General features: G+C 31.8%; 1 protein-coding gene across 1 annotated transcript in view; it reads right to left on the reverse strand.

Moving 5' to 3' along the window:
* The window catches only part of LOC106458432 (carnitine O-palmitoyltransferase 1, liver isoform-like), a 98,716-nt gene extending 79,223 nt beyond the window's left edge, over positions 1 to 19,493 (reverse strand). Inside the window, exon 1 of the mRNA XM_013917948.2 lies at positions 19,375 to 19,493. The gene's annotated coding sequence lies outside the window, so the exon portion shown is untranslated. The remainder of the gene's footprint in view (positions 1 to 19,374) is intronic.
* Positions 19,494 to 21,631: the final 2,138 nt, after the last annotated feature.

Consider the following 21,631-nt stretch of genomic DNA (forward strand, 5'->3'; position numbering starts at 1 on the left):
TTTTAACAAAACTCCTTCAAAATTAAATGACTAATATTTTATTATATTTTATAAACAATGCAGTAATGTTTGTTCACAATTTTCTAGCAGTAACGGTAACACCTGAACTATAAAAAACAAAATATTCAAACAAACAAAAAAAACAATGAAACAAGCCATTAAAATAAATTCTAAATGACTTCAAGTTACTGAACAAAATGCTAACAAATTCTTCATCGTTTACAATCCCCACTAAGTATACTTATTTTAAAAGAAGCTATAAAACCACAAGTCTTTCCCTAAAATACTGCACTTTGGCCACAGCTAAAATACCCTCTATCATGTAGGCAGAGCCAAAACCAAATATTTACTTAACACAGTTTTCAAGTCAACTTGTACCTGACTGACTGCTGAAAATAAATCATGACATGCCACTATGCATAAGTGTCGAATTAGCAAGAGCAATGGGGTATTTGAACAGTAAATGCCTATTTTTCTATCTTCTCAAAGTTGTTGACAAGTCAGCACTCATGTTCACACTCAAATTATTGAGCTCATTAACAATACTATATACTGTGGTTTTCCCACACAATTTCTATCCATTGTTTTTAAATATTTTTTCAGTTTAATGCTGCAATTCCACCAAACAAAAAACTTATCAGATAACTGAAATTCTTGGTCAATAATACTTTTTATATTTCAAAGCAGTATTCATGACCAATAACAAATACCCACATTCAAATGATATAAAAAAACAATAAATGTTTTGAACAATATTATTCAAAGTCAAAGGTGCTGACATGTGTATCGGTCATCACAGGGTATGATGATTAAAAGTAAAATATTGAACCATTTTAGATCTGAAATAAAGAAAGAAAGGAACACAGAAAATAACATACATCATAATACTGTATTTACGATATTTACTGTCCCTCATCAGCAGAAGATTGTCCCCTAAATATCTAGTAATGGGGTCCAAAATCAAAATGTTCCAGTCTAGATTGACCACTGTATAAATAATAGGTGATAATCAGGTACATATAAGCTGACACACTTGTCGTTAACCCCTTCTGTGATTTACCCAAAATCACTCAGGCACCCTCCACATTTCAAAAATATAATTGCCCAAGTTAATTCAGGCAAATCATTTCTCAACATATTTTTAATTATTTGCATGTTATCACATATTACAATCAGTGCTTGATAGATGGCACTGAGATGTTGTTTGTGCTGATCTCTATCAGATTTATTCTGAATTACATATCATAATCACTAGAGAAAAACATTCCTATTCTTTAGTGTAGTTACACTGAAATAATATACATTATGTACAAATACAGATATGTAACAATTTATTTATCAAGTATATTATGTGTAGAAATATAATAAAAGATCATAAAAGAACTTTTGCTTCATTCATGTATAAGAATAAGCTATCAAAAAAAAAAAACTGATTTTTTTTTAGCTCATTTCCAAAAAACAACCAACACAGAAGAGGTTAATGTTAGATACTTCACTATTTTATGTGTGGAAATAAGGTTTATTTGGCTTGCATCTCCCTCTCTGTTGTTATTACTAATTTTAAGCAGTAAGTCAATAATGGATGAACTTAAGCTAGAAACATTGTTAATTATTTTTGATTGGGTTTATGCTGAAGATAGAAACAAAACAATTCTAACATGTATCAACAATTTAATGATTTTAAATTTCAGCCACACAAGTCTTAAGCTTATTTTACACCAACAATAGTCACATTATGTTACAGCTGTTTGCTTGCAGAGGTACATAGTTCAAAGCCTGTTACTGATCAGTGTTTCCAAGTCAACACATTTCCCATTTTATGTGTCATATAATTGAGATTGTTTTTCGTAAAAGATAAAAGTAATGGGAGTAAAGCTTTTGTCAATAAAAATTGGAGTTGTGGAAACAATGAAATTAGATTTTCCAGAACTTCTCCATGGCCTTCTGATAAAAAACATACCCTGATAATACTGTGTTACTAAATATCTTATTTACAATCAGCCATAACAATTAAGAATAAGGAAAACAATAATAACTTCAGTGATCATCTAGATATTGTTAACACATTAGAAGTTAGACTCTAACGTTAGTCATATTATTGTCTAATTCATAGTAATGATTTAAGATCTATCTATGCATATGTGCATAGAAGTTCTTTAGAATATATTATGCAAACTTGTTACCTCTTAATACAAATATTAATATTTTTTATATTATCTTATAGCCAAACTTGCAATGTTCAACAAAGTATTAAAAAAAAACAGCTAGTTACCTGGTTAAATCACAGTATCAACAGATTGGTTAATATATGTTGATCACATTCTTGGACCCATACACACTTAGCAAAACTCTCTTCGACAAAACTTTGTCCATACATTTTACATTTATTACCCTGTTAAATTTGGTAATAGTTTTCCTTGTTACCCATTCAACCTCTCTCTAAACTATATAAGCTTATCTAATCTCAAGTTATCTTCTCATTACGAATAGTTTCTGTAGTTTCAAACATATATAATTTAACATACAAATACTTCCATGATTCACAAATGAATGTAACTGAAAGGAATTTTAACAGAAACTATAAAAAAACCACTTCTTAATTAAATATATACATATATGTATGTATTTACTACTATGTGATAGTCTAATTATTACTTTAATCACATTTAAATTTTCTTTATAGTTGTCTTCAAAGCTGTGTTTCATTAGTAAATGACAAAATCACATGTAACCATAACAAGATTTCAACCAAGGCCTTTGCAAAAAGTAAGGGAAATGCTTGAAAGTTAAAACATGGATAATATATTCTCAAAAGGCAAAAAGTTCTTGGCAAAAATAGTGATTCACTGGCTTAAAGAACTGGTTATTTTGTTTACAGGCAAACGTGTTTCAAGCCGTGCAGAAATGAAAATATGAACTTTTCCTTCAAAACTTTAAATAAATGTTACAAAATGACAAAAGTGTATAACAATACAGGGAAACATATCATTGGTATATGGTAAATATATTGTTATTGGAATACTATTATCATACACTCTTCTAATTTTTGAAAATGCCTAAGGTACTAGATAAATAATGTAGTGTTTAAAATATAATAGGCCTATTACTAATTTCTTATGCCAAGTGTAATTATAATCATGCTTCACCAGCTTGTAAAATAGGTGTTCACACATAACAACTGCTGTTGTAACAAATGATTTAAAAATAGTGTTCTGACCAGTACTGTGTTTGTTGTGTCCCAGTTGGCCTAAAGAACTCTGGACCTCTTAAATCCCTCCCTGCTTAAACATTAAAGAATATAGTTAAGCAATTATAAACTAGAAACATAACACACAGCTTTCTTTCTTTACAAATCCTATCAAAACTTTACAGTTAAATATTATTTCAAAACTGATTTGAATATTTAGGATTTTTTTTTCATAACACAAAAAAGCTAAAAAACAATTTTTATAATTCACAAACAAAAAATGGTGAAACATGTTTCATACATATCACTTGGTGGATTAAAATTTATGAATTTGATGACTACAAGCTTAGATCAGAATGTTTATCACTTAGTATAGAGTACCTACTGTAAACATAATAATTTCCTGTTAGTTATTGCATCACAGTCCTTTAGAAGAACGAGTAAAGAAAGGTAAACAGGAAACTTCTTTATTAAATTCTTGCAAATTACGGTTTTTCATGGTGAAATGCTTGCAAATTAATATGATGTACATACTACAAATAAAAAGTGATTTATTATAAACATTTTTATTTCACCATTTTCAAAGGTGATACATGTGTAATTTATATGAATCTTTGTTTTCACAGTGACAATTTTTGTGAAATACATTTTTTAAAATACCCAAATAAAGTTCTTTATGATATGTGTCTTATCACTCAAATGTTTGCTCTATTTGTATACAATGCATGCTTTAATCCATATTTAATATTTTGTTTCCTTTGTAGTTACACAAATAACTGAAATGAATGCCAATGCTGGCTAATTCTCATTACATTGTATCTTTATTACCTTCTCTAATAAGTTTAAGAAATATAAACGAGCATTTGTTCCAACTCAAATCTATAATTATTCTTACACCTAGGAGCTAAAAAGCGTTTCTTTATCAACTCCTCAGTGATCATAAAGACTATGACGACATGAGAAAATTTAAAAAATAGTACATTAAAAAAATTCAAAAATACAGGAACCCAACAACTAGAACATTTGACTATAGTCAACTAAATGCATTCATTATATACCTTTATACCACCATTTTAAGTGAAGTTAAAACTGAGGTTTTAGCTAAAGGATTAAAATTTGCAATTACTCCAAAAACAATCCAATCCACAGAAATGTTGGGACTAGTGGAAGATGCCTTAAACTAGTGTGTCTATTTCAGAATAAAAAACTATATGTATTTCTATCATACAAAATTTAACTATACAGTAAAATTCAGCAGATAATATACTGAGAAACAACATAGATATCCATATACTGTCTGTGGACAAGGGAGGAGCAATTACGATTCTGGACTAGAAAGATGAAATTAAATGAGCTGTTAAGTTATCCACTGTTTAAACAAAAACTAGCCAAGAATCCAACCTTGGCTTTGAAAGGAAAGTGAACAGAGTATTGTTAATGATTAACACGAGAGAAATATTTTCAGACAATCCGTATTTCCACATGAGATCAACAAGTGGCTACACACCACACCTTTTCAAAAAAGAGAACATTCCATTATAACCGATCATGAGTTTCATCAGTTCACTTTAGCTCGTAATAATTAGTACCAAATCAGAGGGTAATACAGAGAATGAACTTGAGCAGCAGTAATCAAGTGCAAATAAGGCATGTTTCCTTGTAGCAGAAACTTGCTGAGAATTTGAGCTGGGGGTTTTAGGAGCATTTGAGGCCAAAAAATAACAAATAGAAACTTTTAACTGAAAAAAATTAACAGACAGTTTTGAAAAAAACTAAAATAACTTTAAATATTGTTATATGCATGTGTATCTACTCAGATGGGTTTTGTGGTAAGACAAAATACCAGAATACATGATACAGACAAACATCTAAGCAAAATTTTTTGTTTGTTATTTTTTTTTAATTTTTATATTTCTGGATTAACTTTTTTCATGACATGATTTTTGAATTTTTTACCCAAAAGAGGTAACTGCTCCCAAATTAAGCCTGTATTACCCTCTACATTAATTATCTTTAAACAAAATCCATTAATGGAAATGGATAAATAATACTGTTTGATGTTATAAGCCTGTTTACATCCATACTCACCAAATTGGGATTAAAAGTTTGAACAAAATAAATTACACAATGACAAGACCTTGACCCAATGGACATCACTTTCACCAGATGAAATTTGTATGCTATCAAAACTATTTCTTGATACCACCCAGTTCCAGTACAATAAACAGTATTCACCCACAAATTCATGGAAAAATGGTAAAATTATAGCCAAACGCAATAAGAAATTTCAACGCATTTTTTCATAAGTCATGGTATATCCAAGGAGAAAAAAATTCATATAAACACAAGTACCAGCACGAAATAATACTAGATTATCACATGTTACTACTGTAAACACATTTACTCGCAATGATTCACAACTCACACTAGCCATTGAGTAAGGCACTAGACTGTTTTGAACTGTATGGCAGGTTTTAATGTTGTTTTAACATTTTATGTTTTAAATATAATTTTGTTTGGTGTGTTGGTAAAAAAGATTATGAATACATGCAAATGTATGTCAAACTAAGTGAAGGGAAAAATAATCACAGACACTGACAGAAATAGAGAAAAAAGAAAGGGAGAAAATTTATATATATATATAGACACCAAAAACTAAATGCTGCTATCAAACACATTACATGTATATAAAAAAATTCTGACTTAATGTATTTCACCTTAAACCTATATAAGAAACAATATCAATGTACATGTGTGAGCTCTTATTCTACTTAATTACACACAAAATATGCTGTACACCACTGTACAAAGTATCAAATGTATATACATACACGTATCTATACGTAAGGCATTTTTAGCATAATTACAGATAAAAATTACATTACTAATACACATGTTCTCTAATTAACAAAAATATACACACTGAAGTTCTAACACATAATTAGTTAAAACATACAACTTGATAGCAACCATACATTCATATAGAATTTTTATAAATTCAAAAACCATACTTAAATGTATCTTTTTTTCCCATCTTAGATCTGGTTTGTATGCAGTATGAAGAGGTAATTAATACATGATCTTTATTACACTGGACAATTTAAGTTTTGGTTTGGGGATTTAGATCACAATAGCTAATATAATGGGAACTCTGGTATCTACTGTGGCTCTTACTGTAAGCAAAGGAATATTGACTATAGTTCCAAATTTACTTTGTGTATCAACACAAAATGTGGCAAGCTTTTAATAAAATGTACAAGTCTGTTGTACACAAATAGTGTGTTACAAAAGTAGTTCTATTAAAGATAGGTCTGTGAATTGATAGGATACGTCTGACTCAGACTCTTAAACAAGTTGGAGTGCAAAGTGATATTTGTGTAAAAAAAATTCTTAATATGCTTTTAAAAGTACTTCATATATTAATACTGTATACAAAATGTATGTTAACACAGACATGCAGAATTAAACCTGAATTCAATCTTGAATTAAACTCAAAATTAAAGAGTATCATACAAGTCAGCAAACAAGTATTAGTCAGCCTATAACAGATTGAGTCTAATTAGATTCACTGAACAGCATGTACTTGATTGCCATGTCTGCCTGCATTTTGATGTGCACCTACAGTCAAATGGCCTATTTTTGGTGGTTAGTTAAACAGTAAAGGAGGACACAGTTAGTATTAAAAATGAACTACCAGGAGCTACATTATGAGTTCATATAAAAAATATAGTTAATTCTAACAGTGTGTTCATTCTACATTTTCATGCTTGAATAGCTGAGACAAAATTATGACTCACAGTTCAATTTTTCTTTGTTCAACTTACCCTCAAAACCCTAATAAAAGTTAACAAGTATATATATATATATTACAATAACAAAATCTGAAGTAAACCAGTATTCATTTTTTATGCTAATAGAAACTGTATATAAACTATACTGCAAATAACAGAAAATAAATATTTCTTTACAACAGTCTTTCTTCATTTTAAAGTTACACGTGTTGACAAATATACAGCAGTAGGATAGTAAAGAGGCCAAATGAGAAATTTTAATGTTGATCATGTTTTGGTCCTTAATGACATCCAAAAATCAAATCTTCAGCCCTCTGACCTAAGGATGTGAATTAGAGGATTATTAATTTAAAAACAGTCAAAAATTGAAACCTTCAAAATGAACGTTAACCACTTCTTCTTTAATAAATTGTATCAAAATATTATATATTAATATAACAATATTCAGTGTGTCTGTGTGTCATATAACTCTTCCTAAACTGCTGGTCTCACCAACTTCTAAGTGGTACCAAACAAACTGCCTTGGTCCCAAGGTTTGCACAAAGGTAAAATTTTTCACCCCACTTTTACTGGGATTCCCTGAAAACAAAACCCACATTTAGAACTGATTTACATTACAGCATGAAAATAAGTAGGCCTACAAGTTATCATTCATAATTTGGTTAAAGAAATTAAACCTGCATTATAGCAGCAATCATCATTAAACTGAAAAAGTGCAAAATAGTAGTTCAAGCATTAAATTTGCATTATAGTGTCCCTGTAAATGTGGGTCCACAGGTTTTCTAGTTAATAAATAATATCAACCTAGCCTAGTGGGAGTATAACATGTCTCAATATATCATATCAGTATACACTAATCTAGAGTGTAGTTTACTGTAGTATATCAATATAGACTAATCAGAATATAAATGCTTAATCTATCTTATAATATACAACTTAGTGACTATATAAGAAACTGATGAATGTATCATATCGTATAACTTAATCACATGAAACTGATTGATAATATACTTTATCTTATCATGTTTGTTAACGTTTCAGATCTTGGGCTACTTTCTTCGAAAAGAAATTATAAGCACCCATTTATTGACACTTGCTCATAAGCTAATAAATACACATAAAATGTACATAAAAAATAATAAAAAATGTAGTTGGTAGTTAATAATTAGCCACAGATAATTGTATATAGTAGGCTACTAACCAGGACATTGGGAACAGTGATTGATACGGAATTGCCACAAAAATACCATACATACTTAATCACTGGAAAACACTTATAAACTCTAAACAAGTTCTGCATCATTTTCTAATAGCTGTAGCAAGTAACATATTTACAAATGGCATTTCTGTTGTTTTTTTCTACATGAGCCATTCAAAGCAAGTAAAGACCTTCATATATTTGATCTAAATGTATAGGAAAAGTTGTGAAGCACTCATGTACAGACAACCATAATTTCCAAGGTGGATGTTTCAAATTAAATACATGGTTAGAATATATATTTATGCAAGACTCACATGAAATCTAAAACCTGGAATACTGTTACTACAGAAAAAGATGTCAGTGCCACATGAGGTTTACCCATCACTGGTTATTTATTTTGGAATTTGGCTACTCAAACTTCAGGATCTACAGCAGTTTGGCCACTGACATATATTAGTTTGTACAAGTCTAGAATACAACTACACGATGGTATTGACACAGATGGGGCATCTGCCTCAGAGCCCAGACTAGACAGGGGACCTGAAGGAGCTTCTCAAAGTTAGTATTTGAAGTGTGAATATTGAAATTAAGGGGAATATATTCTGAAACACCAAGAATGAGTTGAAGGGGAGAGGCAATAGAAAAAAATGGGTACATTTATTATATGTAAGCCCAAAATGTTTATGTTAAGACATGAATCTTGGTTGTAGGACATTATAATATACAAACCAACAATATTTTGTTTCTCAAAATTCAGAGTATAGTACACATGTATGGAGTATTGTAAAATTACACATGCAGATAACTATATATGTAATTTTTTCTAGCTAAATTTTGGACACTGTACTTAAAATAAAGCAATATTCCTTTTCTTCATGTATGGGCTTTGTACTTGAAATACCACTGAAGTATCAACTTAGCAACAATTAGTGTATAACTAACAGCTAACTAGCTTTTAAGTTTTAAATCATTTACAGTTGATAATACTCATGCATCCTTTTCATCTGCTTGCACTATAGTGTGTTTATAATTTCAATTTACAACACACTATTTTTTCTGAAATATTCTTTTATAGCAATTTATAAGGAACCCTTTAGTCCTTCAAGCTTGTTCTTCAACACCTACCCTTAAGGAAAGTAAAAATTTAAAACCATCTTTTATTAATCAGGAAGTCATAGGTATCCCTCTTAAGCTCTCAAAACGTGCCAGCCTCCAGTGTTCTAAACCTAATTTCACAGTAACTAATGTACTAAGTTTCCATTAATTGCAACTTTTTCTCTTCCTCATTAAAATCTATAACTTCAATGAAAAAAAGAAAGAATCTATTAATGATGCAGAGGCCAAATCTATTATTTGTTTAAAACTCTACAAATTGTTAAAATACTATTAGCCTGGTATTAATATAATACTATTAATACTAATGGTTCTAAATGCCATCTCATACAAGTTACAGCAACTGCATAACAAATGAGCATTCAAATACAACCTTCTAGTGAATAAAGTAAAAATAGTAACAATATACAAAACATAATATTTGTTTGAGTTTTGATATTTGCAAGTTTAGTAGGTTTGTTTATTTTTATCACGTTTTCTTCTGACTGATTTGTCAGCTAACAATGACTTTCAGGAAGTTAGAAAGAGTACTATTAGAGTAAAAAGTTGTGAATTTAGTTATAATGAGCCTATTCTGTTGAGCAACATATTTCAGCCCTTGGCTTCCTCTAATGAGGATCTATTGGAGTGAAGGAAAACAAAAGGGTCCGAGAAAAATGTGGATGATAAGGAGGTTATAGGCGATTCTTTGACAAGTCATGTGGATAGAATAGTCTGTGGGGTAAATAGGGAGAAAAGAATCAGCTTATGCTTCCTCGGGGCACAGGTGGAGGATATAACTGACAGAGCAGGAGATATAATAAAGAGGACTAGCAGAGATGCAGTTTTTGTGGTGCATGTAGTGGCTAATGATGTAGGGAAATGTAGGTCAGAAGAGCTAATTAATAAGTACAAGGGGTCGATAAAGGCATTTAAAGAAAAGGACCATACCTTAATTTTGTCAGGAATACTGTCCAGAATTAGATATAAGTAGGTCACTAGGGCTAAATGATTGGCTCAGGTTAGTATGCAAGAATGAGCAGATTGGCTGGTTGGAGTTGTGGGATCAGTTCAGTGGAAGAAGGGAGCTTTTGGAATGGATGGTTTACATTTAAATAGGGTAGAGGCTGGCTTATTTGCTAAGGCTATTAACTCAGCTGTTAGAGGTAAGAGGGCCAGGAAAAACTAAATGCAAATTGAATAAGAGGCAAAGAAATGTTTATTATAGGAAATAAGTATGAAAGTGATTCTAAGGGTAGGCTTAATTGTTACTACTGTAATGCTAGAAGTAAAATAAATAAAATAGATGACATTAGAGCACTGGTAGAAATGGAGAATTTTGATATAATGGGAATAATCTGATGACTATGAGATGGCTGGGTTATTAAACTTTGCTTTTTTTTCGGTTTTTAATAATGAACATTTAAGCAGTATTCCACATCTGGAACAGTTGATAAATGGAAACAAAATCAAACAAGATAATCGCATTAATTCAGAGCTAGTTAAGAAAAAATTGGGAAGTTTAAAAAATAATAAGGCTCCTGGGCCATATAATATTTCCCCAAGGGTTTTGAAGAAGGTTAAAGATTGGATATGTCAGTCCTTGAATAGTGGGCAGGTACCAGAGTATTGGAAGTTAGCTAATGCAACTCCTCTTTTCAAGGAAGATGATAAAAATTGTCCCATTAATTATAGACCCATTGGTCTTGTATCAGTTGTGGAAAAAGTTTTGGAAAGTATGTTTAAATATACTTTGCAAAATCATTTAACAAAGATTAGAATTTTATTTGATAGTCAACATGGTCTCACTAAGTGAAAATCTTGCCTTACAAATATTTTGACATTCTTTGAAAAGGTTACTGCTTGTGTAGATGATGGTAAAGGTGTAGATTTGGTGTATCTGGATTTTCAGAAAGCATTTAACAAGATGCCACATAAAAGGTTTGTAAAAAAATTATCTCTATAGGTGTGGGGGATAAGTTAGCAAATTGTATAGAAGAGTGGCTGGATGGAAGAAAGCAGAGGGTTGTTACAAATGGAATTCAGTCAAACTGGATTAATGTCACAAGTGGGGTACCTCAAGGCTCACTCTTAGGATCTTCGCTCTTATTGATTTACATCAATGACATAGATGAAGGAATAGTCAATAAATTACTTGAATTTGTAGATGATATTAAGGTCTTGGGTGATGCTAGCTGTGAAGAAGAGGATGCTGCTGATTTACAAAAGGATTTAACTCATTTAGAGATTGGACAAATAAATGGCAGATGGGTTTTAATTATAATAAATTCAAGATAATACATTTGGGTTATCATAATTTGAATTATAAGCATAATTTGGATGAAAATAACTAACAAGTGTTATGAAGGAAAGCAATCTTGGTGTAATAGTCAATCAGTCTCTAAAGCCATCCAAGCAGTGTGTTGTTGCTAGTGGTAGGGGAAATACAGGTTGTATTTACAGAAATATTGAATACAAGTCTAAAGAGGATATAATTTCATTGCATAAGTCACTGGTTTGGACACATTTGGAATATTGTGTTCAGTCTTGGGATCCTTACTTTAGGAAAGACATTGAATTGTTGGAAAGGGTTCAGAGATGGGTTACTAGAATAGTGCCTATGATGGAAGGATTGTCATACGAGGAGAGGCTGAAATCTCTCAAATTGTTTTCTCTTGAAAAAAGAGGAGTTGGGGGGGGGGTCTGATTGAGGTGTTTAAGATTGTAAAGGGAATAAATAGTGTTGATGCATAATCTTTCTTCATATTTAACGATGAGAACAGTAGAACTAAGGGACACAAATATAAATTTTGGTAAGGTTGGAGTCATCTTCATTTTTTTAACAGGGTGATTGGCCTTTGGAATGGGTTGCCTTCATATGTTATAGAGGCAGTAAATTTTAAGTAAGCTTAAGAAAAAGCTTGATAAGTATATGAATGATAAAGGCTGGCTTTAAGATTTTTTGTTAATTATTTTAATTTAGTTTAGAGCATGAATTCCCAACTTTTTTGTTCCTCTGTACCCCTTAGCCTTGGGCATTCTGACAGGTTCCCATGTACCCCTAAAAATTAAGGATCAAAAATTGATAAAATTATATTCATTTTATATTATTTTATTATGAAATCTGTATGTGTGGACTGCATAAGGATCTTACAGTAGTGATAACATCGATAAATTGAACTCGGAATATATTCATGTGAGCCACTTTGCTCTCTGTCTGACTGTAGATTAAAACACCATGTAAAGTGTAAACCATGGTTATACTCTCAGACCCCTATGTACCCCTTGAGAAGTGCAAATGTACCCCAGGTTGGGAATGCCTGGTTTAGAGGATGGTACAGCTGAGATGGGCCAATAGGACTCATCTTGTCCCAAAATATTATGTCATTTTGAAATGGCTAATAGTCTGAAGAAGAACAGTCAACTATTCGAAAGCGCTCAAGTTTTGGGTCTTATTTTAAGTCTTAGTGGGATAAATTATCAATCATCTGTTACAAATTGATTTTTATTTTATGATTTTTCTATAGCAAATGCTAGTATATACAGTCAAATAACAAGTTGGTAATTTTATTTTGATAACTAACCAAATTTGTAGTCAATGAAAATGATACCTGACACTCACACTAATAAACTTACACAAGTTACATGTCAATGTTAGTTACTGTTTTTGGCATAGAATTTCTAAACTTAATAAATAATTTAAAAAACTAGCTACTCTAGTTTGGGTGATATAGTTTTTACCCACTTCTTATAGTAAGGGTAGAAGTAAACTTCTGCTGTAACAAGTGGCACATCTGTTATGTTGGTGCTCGAGAGATATGCAGTCCTAGTCCCTAAACAGACTAACACAACAGTGTAAAGAAATGTAACGATGTGGGAAGGGGGGAGGGCTCTAGTTGCAAGGTTGTCAGCTATATTTTCCAGGAAGCCAAGTTAGGTTATTTTGAAAACCTAGTAGAAGGTATTTTTTTAATCCTTTGGTTTGTATATTTACATTAAATTAGAACTTTTCTCTCTCTTTCTTTCCAAAAAATTCAAAAAAAAGGCATAATTCTCAACATTCTAACCCCCCCTTTTTACATCTCTAGTGGGACTTTGTAGTAAATGACTACGTCAGAATTTAAAAATCTGCTCTTCACCAATTGGCAAAATAAAAAGGCTTTTAGTCATATTTCTTAATTGTATGAATATATACTATGTTGTTGTTGGGCTTAGGATTCTTCAACAGTAGGTGCCTGTGACTTGTTAGTGATAAATTTGAAGATTAATAAACAGCACGCACTTCACTTGTTTTCAAAATAATATAAATATATATTCAGAACACATTAAAGTATGTACAATAAATTCTTCACACTATAGATATTATGGACATATAAGTACTATATATGTAGTTCTCTCCTTCTTGTCAAATATCCACTCAGCCTTATTCAATTACTTTAGAATTTCAGTTGACAAGCCAAATTATCTTCTCTATTTCTATTGCACTAGTATTCTCTGTGATTCACTTACAGTTGTGGTGCGATTTACCATTGTTTGGTCTTCTTTCTTTTGAAAATCCTCTGCTCCTTTTGTCAAAGTGCACTCAGGTAGATTCAATTACTTTAGAACCATGCTTTGATGGGAATAAAATTATTTTTTCTTATCCTCTTTTCTGCTGTTAGTTTCACTCTAACATATTAAACATTAGGCCTATCACTTCTACGGTAGTTAACTTCCGACCAACTTTTTCTCTTTTGCTATTATCTGTCTGGTGCTTCCTGCTTGTCTTACACTATTTATCTTAATCCTTTAATCGTCCGTCTGCCTTCTATATTCTCGACATCAATATATTGCATGTGACGTTCGATATTCAACATTAATGAATTATTATCAAAACTTCTTACAATCATCTGCTTTTAACTTGTATTTTAACAAAAACTAAACAATAATAAAATATTCACTCACAAAAATAAATTAATCAATAATATTTGAACCAAACAATATTTTATATCATGAGAGACTGAAAATCTTCAGTAAAACCCCTGTACCTCTATTTTACAAATTTTATTATTATTTTATTTTTTCATATATGGTTTACCTTAACTTATTAAAATGAAACATCAGGCAACAATTTCTTTTTTTTTCCAAAAAGAAAAAAAAAATCCTACATTTTGAAATCTTCATAGAATGAAAAGCAAAATATATTTTAAAGCAATCTGGTGGCAGTTGAACTTGAACATGGAATCAAGCATACACCAGAGACAACTTCGGAACATGAAAAATGGACTCAAATTTGGAATGGAAAGAAATGGGAGGAATACAAGAAGTGTTCCTGGTTGGATAGCAGAAACAAAAAGCTTGGCGAGTAAACATTAATATTGTGAATTTACAAGATGCAGTTGAGAAGAATATGGTACATGTTTTATTAGAACCATTACCCCTAAATCAAAACAAATTGAGAGGAGTATTAAACTTCAAATGCACTAAGTTATTATTTGTTGCTCAATTACTGGGTTAGCCAGGGTGACAGCATTTCAGTGCAATTGTATTTTAATGAATTAAGAAGATAAAAGTTAATATATATTTTAGTTTTGTTACTTGTATTTTTTATAGTTACATGTATTAATGGTCTACTCAGGACACTTGTAGATTACACTTTTGTAGATCAATTTCATGCAAGAAGAATATCAATATAATTATTTTGTAATAAGAACACATTCATTTCTTTGACTTTGGGGAAGGTAACATAACTTGCATGTCCTAACCCAGTTTCTTGTGGATTTCTTCACCACTTTATGGAACTCTTATAACTTAATTTTATTCACCGTGATGTATTTTTCTAATGATGTTGTCCCCTCTTTGTATTGTGTATATGTAGAACATTGTGTATTAGTGCATATTTAAATCATATAAATCACCTTGGATAAAAGTGTCAGGTAAAGATAACCTAATAATAATATTACTAATACATCTGTGTAGTAATTCCATGCCTTTTTTCACTGATTATTATTAATATTTCTATTTAAAAATATTTTTGTATCAAATGTTCAAGTCTTCATATAATAAAATGTAGCTATTAAAGAATGCATTCTCTTTTAACTTCTTAGATCAGACATGGTTGGTTGTCAGAATGTGTCCATCTATTTTAATTTAAACTGGTCTAATTCTCATAACAATACCTTACTCTTTTACATGTATGTTATTTTGCTTATAATTTTTTAGAACACATGTTTAATCTTATTTAACTGTAGATCTATTCAAAATTAAATATTAAAACTCAAAAATAGCTGAGCAAACTAAAATGCCTTATTTCACTGTATTTAAAAACATCTTTGTATATGTTATTATCTTGAGATGTGCTTATTTTAGGTCAAGGCATATTAATTTAAACTAATTTTAGATTTTGTTTGTTTAAACTCATTCACACCATTGTCCACTATATCTGTATATATTTGCTTACATTGTAAGGCCTGTACACTGTTATTCCTACACTTCAAGAAACATTTAAGAACTTAACTGTCAGTATATTTAAGGTTCTTCTCTGAATTCTAGACAGTGGTTAATTTTCTGAGATTAATGTATTTGTTTTAAAGGTTGTCTGGTGACAAGACAACTGGAGTCTTCAAAGAACAAGAATTCTCTCTTTCTAATGAATGGTACAACTAACAAGTAGAAGCATCAGGCATGGAAAGTAGTGATTTTAAATTGTCATCTTTCAGGATTAAAACTAAGAAGCATGTGGATTCCAAAACTCATGGTAAAGCACAGAAAATTAAAAATCAGAGAATTAGAACTGTATTATACCTATCAAAAAATAATTGTCCATGGAAATCTGAGTTACAGGAATTTAATGGAGTAAAGATGGCAAATATCTTGCATTCAAGATACAGTTCAAAAGGCATTGTCAATCATATTGTAAAAGAGATGCAGAATACCACAGCCAAAAGTCTTGTGTCTTCTTCAAGTTAGTTGTCTGTGCTAACTGATGAGGCTGGCACTCTCTCAGCAGAAAAGTTACTACGATAATTACTCTTAAAGCATCTATTCAAGAAGAAAGCCCTGTGTTTTAGTTTCTTAACCTTGTGGAACTTGAAAACCAGAGAGCTGAGGGCACTGTCTCAGAATTCCTTAAGGAATGCTGGATTCACCAAATGTTATCTTTAAAAATGTGGGTTTCATTTGTAACTGATGGAGCTAGCATTATGCTAGGCAGGAACTCTGCTGTAGTGACAAAATTGTGTCCAAAATACTCAAAACATGGCAATGTATGAACCACAGATTAGAAATAGCAGTGGCAGATACTACTGGTATGGCCAACACTGTCAACCATTTCAGAGTCTTTATGGAAAACCTCATAATATTTAAAACCAGTCGACCAAAAGTGAAAGTGAGCTTAGTGAAGCAGCAGCAGGGTCCCAAGTCTTACACAATGGAGAAATCTTGGACATATGCTGGGTGGCTAGTAGTTTTAAAACAGTGTGAGCTGTATGGGTGTCATTTAGGACCCTATGCAAGTATTTTAAAAATACTTCTGATGATCTAAGAAACAGCAAGGAAAGGTAAATGTACAGACGTTTAGCACACTGCTTAGCAAGTCCTGAACTCCTCTGTAACCTCACTTTGATGTATGGTGTGCTCTATGAGCTAACTAATTTGCCTCAGAAGCTACGGGCTCATTCTATGACCTTCCCATGGCTGAACATTTAGTAAAATGGATGATTAAAGTCTTAGCCTCCTTCAAGGACTCACCAGGTGAAAAATATGAAGAGGCTTTGAAATCTAAGGATTTGAGAAAATTCAGATCAATAACACTTAAGCCGAATCCAAAGCTGAAATGTATCAATGTTGGACAATTTCTTCAGAGTCTCCTTAACAATATAGAAAATCAGCTTTCATACAAATATGACATCTTGGCAGATCTCAGAATCTTGGGTTCAAGTAGATAGCTATCAACTCCAAGCATTCACCACAGTGAGAAGACTATGCAGACACTTAGGTTTGAGTACATTACATGCCATTAATGGAATGCAAAACCCTATTTATAAAACCCTAACAGTGAGCCTGAGGTTTGGAAACCACTTTTGCTGTTTATGCAGACTTTTCCAATTAGCACTGCCAGAATGTGAATGATTTTATCTTCATTAATAACAGTGCAACCAATAACAAAGCAGCTCTGATAGTGTCAAATATTACCAGTTTGATTATGATTAATTTGAATAGACCCCACTCCCACTGCACTTTTTGAACCAAAAAATACCTCAGATTATACATACAAAAGCATCATTCTGCCAATGACACTAGATCTAGGTAGTGCAATGCCCACCTTTCTGACACCTTCATGACAATAAAAAGGGCTATGAATCCTGCTGTAATGTTTGTGCTATATCAAGATTGTGTGCAAGTGGCAGCGTGGAAGTAAATAATATAGGATAAGTGGACCCCTTAATCCAACCAAATCTGCTATTTACTGTTTTTTACATGTGAAGCTCAGGTTTCTTACCAGTAAAAATGGGGTAAAGTACAATTTTAATCTCACATAGAGTTTATACTAATAACATTTTCTGTGATAACAAAATAACTTTCTAACTTTAAAAATTTGACTTGGGCATATTATAATCCTTCAATTAATAGCTTGGTACATCTTGCATCTTTTTGTTTTGCATTTTTAAACAAGTATTATAACTTTAATTCATTAATATTCAGTATTGTATTTAGAAAATCTATTTAAGTAATAGTTTTATGAGCAAAACTATCAACTATCATCCAACTCCAAGTTAGTTTAATAGGTACAACAGTGTAAGAACATATTTACTTAAAATATGTGATAAATTAAATACACTACCAATAAAAAAAAAAAAAACACTTCTTATTTCAGATAGAATGGTTTAATTTAGACTAAATTCAAAAAGTTAGCCATAGTTCACAATAAAATTTAGGTGTTTAGCTATTAACCCCACCTGAAGAAAAAGAAAAATTTGCAGAGAATATGTAAATTCATTCTAAAATATTTTTTATTTTATGATAAAGTAAAAAATAGATGCCCTAAAAACCCAATTAAAAAAAACAGAAACACTGGTCAATCTATGTTCCTACCATACCACCATCAGACCTTGATCATCAAACAGGGTAGTTTACCCACTTCTTTACTGCCATTACACTACCAGAAATAGGCTATTTATGTAACATACAATAATATTTACAAAACATGTTCTCTTAAAAACAAAAAGTTAAATGAATCAATTTCGTCATAAAAAAATTGCTGAAAATGAAAAATGTGTAGAATTTAGACGAGGGATAGAATTTGGCACCTACAGCTACTACTACAAGTATTAAATCCTATATTATGAATGGAATTTGAGAGGGAGGCGGAGATTTGATAGCACACTGACTTTTGCAAAATTCATCAGCTATAACAGTGCTTCTCAACCTTTTCCAATATCATTTACCCCCATAAGTTTTTACAACAGTTCGCTTACCCCAGTTCAAAAAAAAAAAAAACTAAAACTAATAAATTAAAATGCAATTTTTTTATTGTGACTTAAATATACATCAAACTACAACTAGAATAAATACAACATAAAATAAATAAAAAATAAATGTATTTATCAAACTACAACTAGAATAAATAATAACAGCTAGACTTTTTTGCTCTTGAATTTCGATTTTAATTGATAATACTCATTCACCCAGTTGAGAAGCGCGGACTGCTATAGCACACAGAAAGAAAACTTACGATGTATAGTTTTATATAATATTTCATTTTTTATCAGTACGTTAAATTACCTTAAAGCTACTAGTGGACGCTTCTACTTCTAGTAATTATTAATTAAAAATCACTAATTTAATAATTACTTTCATTTTAAACTTTGTAGTTAAACACAAACATACACAATGGTCTACCTCAGATTGTATCTATGCTGTGCCCGCCACGGGTATCGAAACCCTATTTCTAGCATAAAAAGTCCACAGAATTACCAATGTGCCACTTAAACTTTAATAAAGTTTAAAGGTAAATTTGTGAGACGCTATACTATAGTATAGGCCTAATAGTAATATTAAAAATTTACCACTAAATACTCTGTTCTTAAAAGAACGGCTTATTCAACTAATAATAATCATTTTACCTAAATAATTGAAGTTCTCAAAACGTATTTTAACTTTGAAGCTAGCTCAACCTTTAAAATTCGGCTTTCACTATCAAACTTCCAAGTTCCACTACTACGTCAGTGATTTGAGTTTTGACTTCAATTCATCACAATTGTAGCTTTTTAAAAGAGTACGTAAACACGGTAGAGGGCGCGAAGTCATTTCAAATGATGATGATAAAGCTTGTTAAAGCAAGACAATAGACGGGTATCGAAATGCGATTTTCAGCGTTATAAACCCACTAACTTTCCACTTAACCACCGGGGAACATAATCTCAAATAAAATACAAATTTATTGTTACATATTGTAACAAAGTACAAGGAAAACCTTAATAATGCTAAATTTTAGAAATTAGTCTACAGTTTTTTGTACGGGAAAATCAATGTAATAATTGCAATATCTTAAATATATATTATGAATATGAAACAGAACTACATTTTTGAACAGTTATTTATTAGGGTATTTTATATTGTCAACTTGAACACCACCTTATACTAAACATTAACTAAAGCACAAGGGAAGAGACCCAAAATTTCAAGCAGAGCCGTACCTAATTTCGAACTGACAACCAGAAGACAAACAACTAGTAATTCCCGCCGCCTAAACAACCACTCTTAACTAAATAGCGGAATTAAGTGTCACGTTTATAATTAAAATTCCATAATTAAAAGTGCTGAGAGTGATCAGCGATCTGCTATCAGGCACGCAAAGTATAAGTTACCCCCTGTTCGGTCTGTTAATTGTTTTGTTTTTGAATTTCACGCAAAGCTATCTGCGCTAGCCGTCCCTAATTTTGCAGTGTAAGACTAGAGGGAAGGCAGCTAGTCATCACCACCCACCGCCAACTCTTGGGCTACTATTTTACCAACGAATAGTGGGATTGACCGTCACATAATAACGCCCCCACGGCTGAAAGGGCGAGCATGTTTGTTGTGACAGGGATTCGAACCCACGACCCTCAGATTGCGAGTCGAGTGCCCTAACCACCTGGCCATGCCGGGCCCGGGTCTGTTAAAGATCGTTTGATTGTTTGAAGTTAAGTACAAAGCTACACAATGGGCTATCTGTGCTCCGCCCACCAATGGTATCGAAACCTGGATTCTAGCATTGTAAGTCCGCGGGCATGCCGCTGTGCCACTGGGGGCCGATCTGTTAAAAGAAAACAGAATGATTCATCAAGATATAGTTATATATAGTAAAATTCCTTTAATTATTTTTATTTTCAATTTAAATAATAAGTGAACTATTAAACTTCCAATACAAAATACCAATATACAAGATACTCTCAGATGACAGAAACACAACTGCATTTACTTATATTGTCGTCGTTTAGGCTAGAGGGTGTTTTAAACGTTACTAGTTGATTCCGTGTCTGAATGATTAGAATTTTTTCTCGAAAGTTTAGAAAACGCTTTGAACGTTTTATATCGCGAGTTAGGCAAGTTAGAGGCGATTGTTGCTTATTAGCGAGTTTATTGGTTAGTTCATCTTTACTTTAATTTTGTGAATATTGAGCTGTGTTCAATTTATTACTAGAGACGAGTAGAGTAGAGGAACGAAAAAATGCCAAATGTACACAAGAAGTTATCAAGAAAGTGAAATTGTATTATATTATTATAAAATATAAGCTATATTTTTCATGTTATAATTTCTTCGTTAGGTAAAGGAATATGCAGGTCTTAATAATGATGTTAAGTAGGCCTAAATGTTCGAAGATCTGACATCAACAGTGGAGATAGTAAGACATCCCAGTCATCTTGGCGGCTATTACAAAACTTTGCCAATCCCTGTCCAATTGTACTTTTCTACCATCCCATTAGACTGTGGGTGAGGTGGCATAGTCCTGGTCTTTTGTATGCCAAACAACTTACAGCATTCATGGAACACAACTGATTCAAAGTTATGGCCGTGATCCGAATATAGTTCGTATGACATACCAAACCTGAAGAAGAAATCACCAATACCCAAAGCAACAGTTGTAGCTTCTTGATTTGGTAGTGCATATGCCTCAGGCCACTTGGTAAAATAATCCATCACCACACAAATGTACCTGTTTCCAGCATGAGTTTGGGGCAAAAGACCAGCAATGTCAACGGCCACTCTTTCCATTGGTGCGCCAACTTGATATAACTTCATTGGAGCACGTCCCTTATGCTTGGGTTCCCTTTTAGCACAACATGTACTGCATGTCCTGCACCATTCTTCCACATATTGACTTATACCTATGCAGTAAA

Source organism: Limulus polyphemus, unplaced genomic scaffold, assembly GCF_000517525.1.
Source record: "Limulus polyphemus unplaced genomic scaffold, Limulus_polyphemus-2.1.2 Scaffold22, whole genome shotgun sequence".
NCBI classification, from domain to species: Eukaryota; Metazoa; Arthropoda; class Merostomata; order Xiphosura; family Limulidae; genus Limulus; species Limulus polyphemus.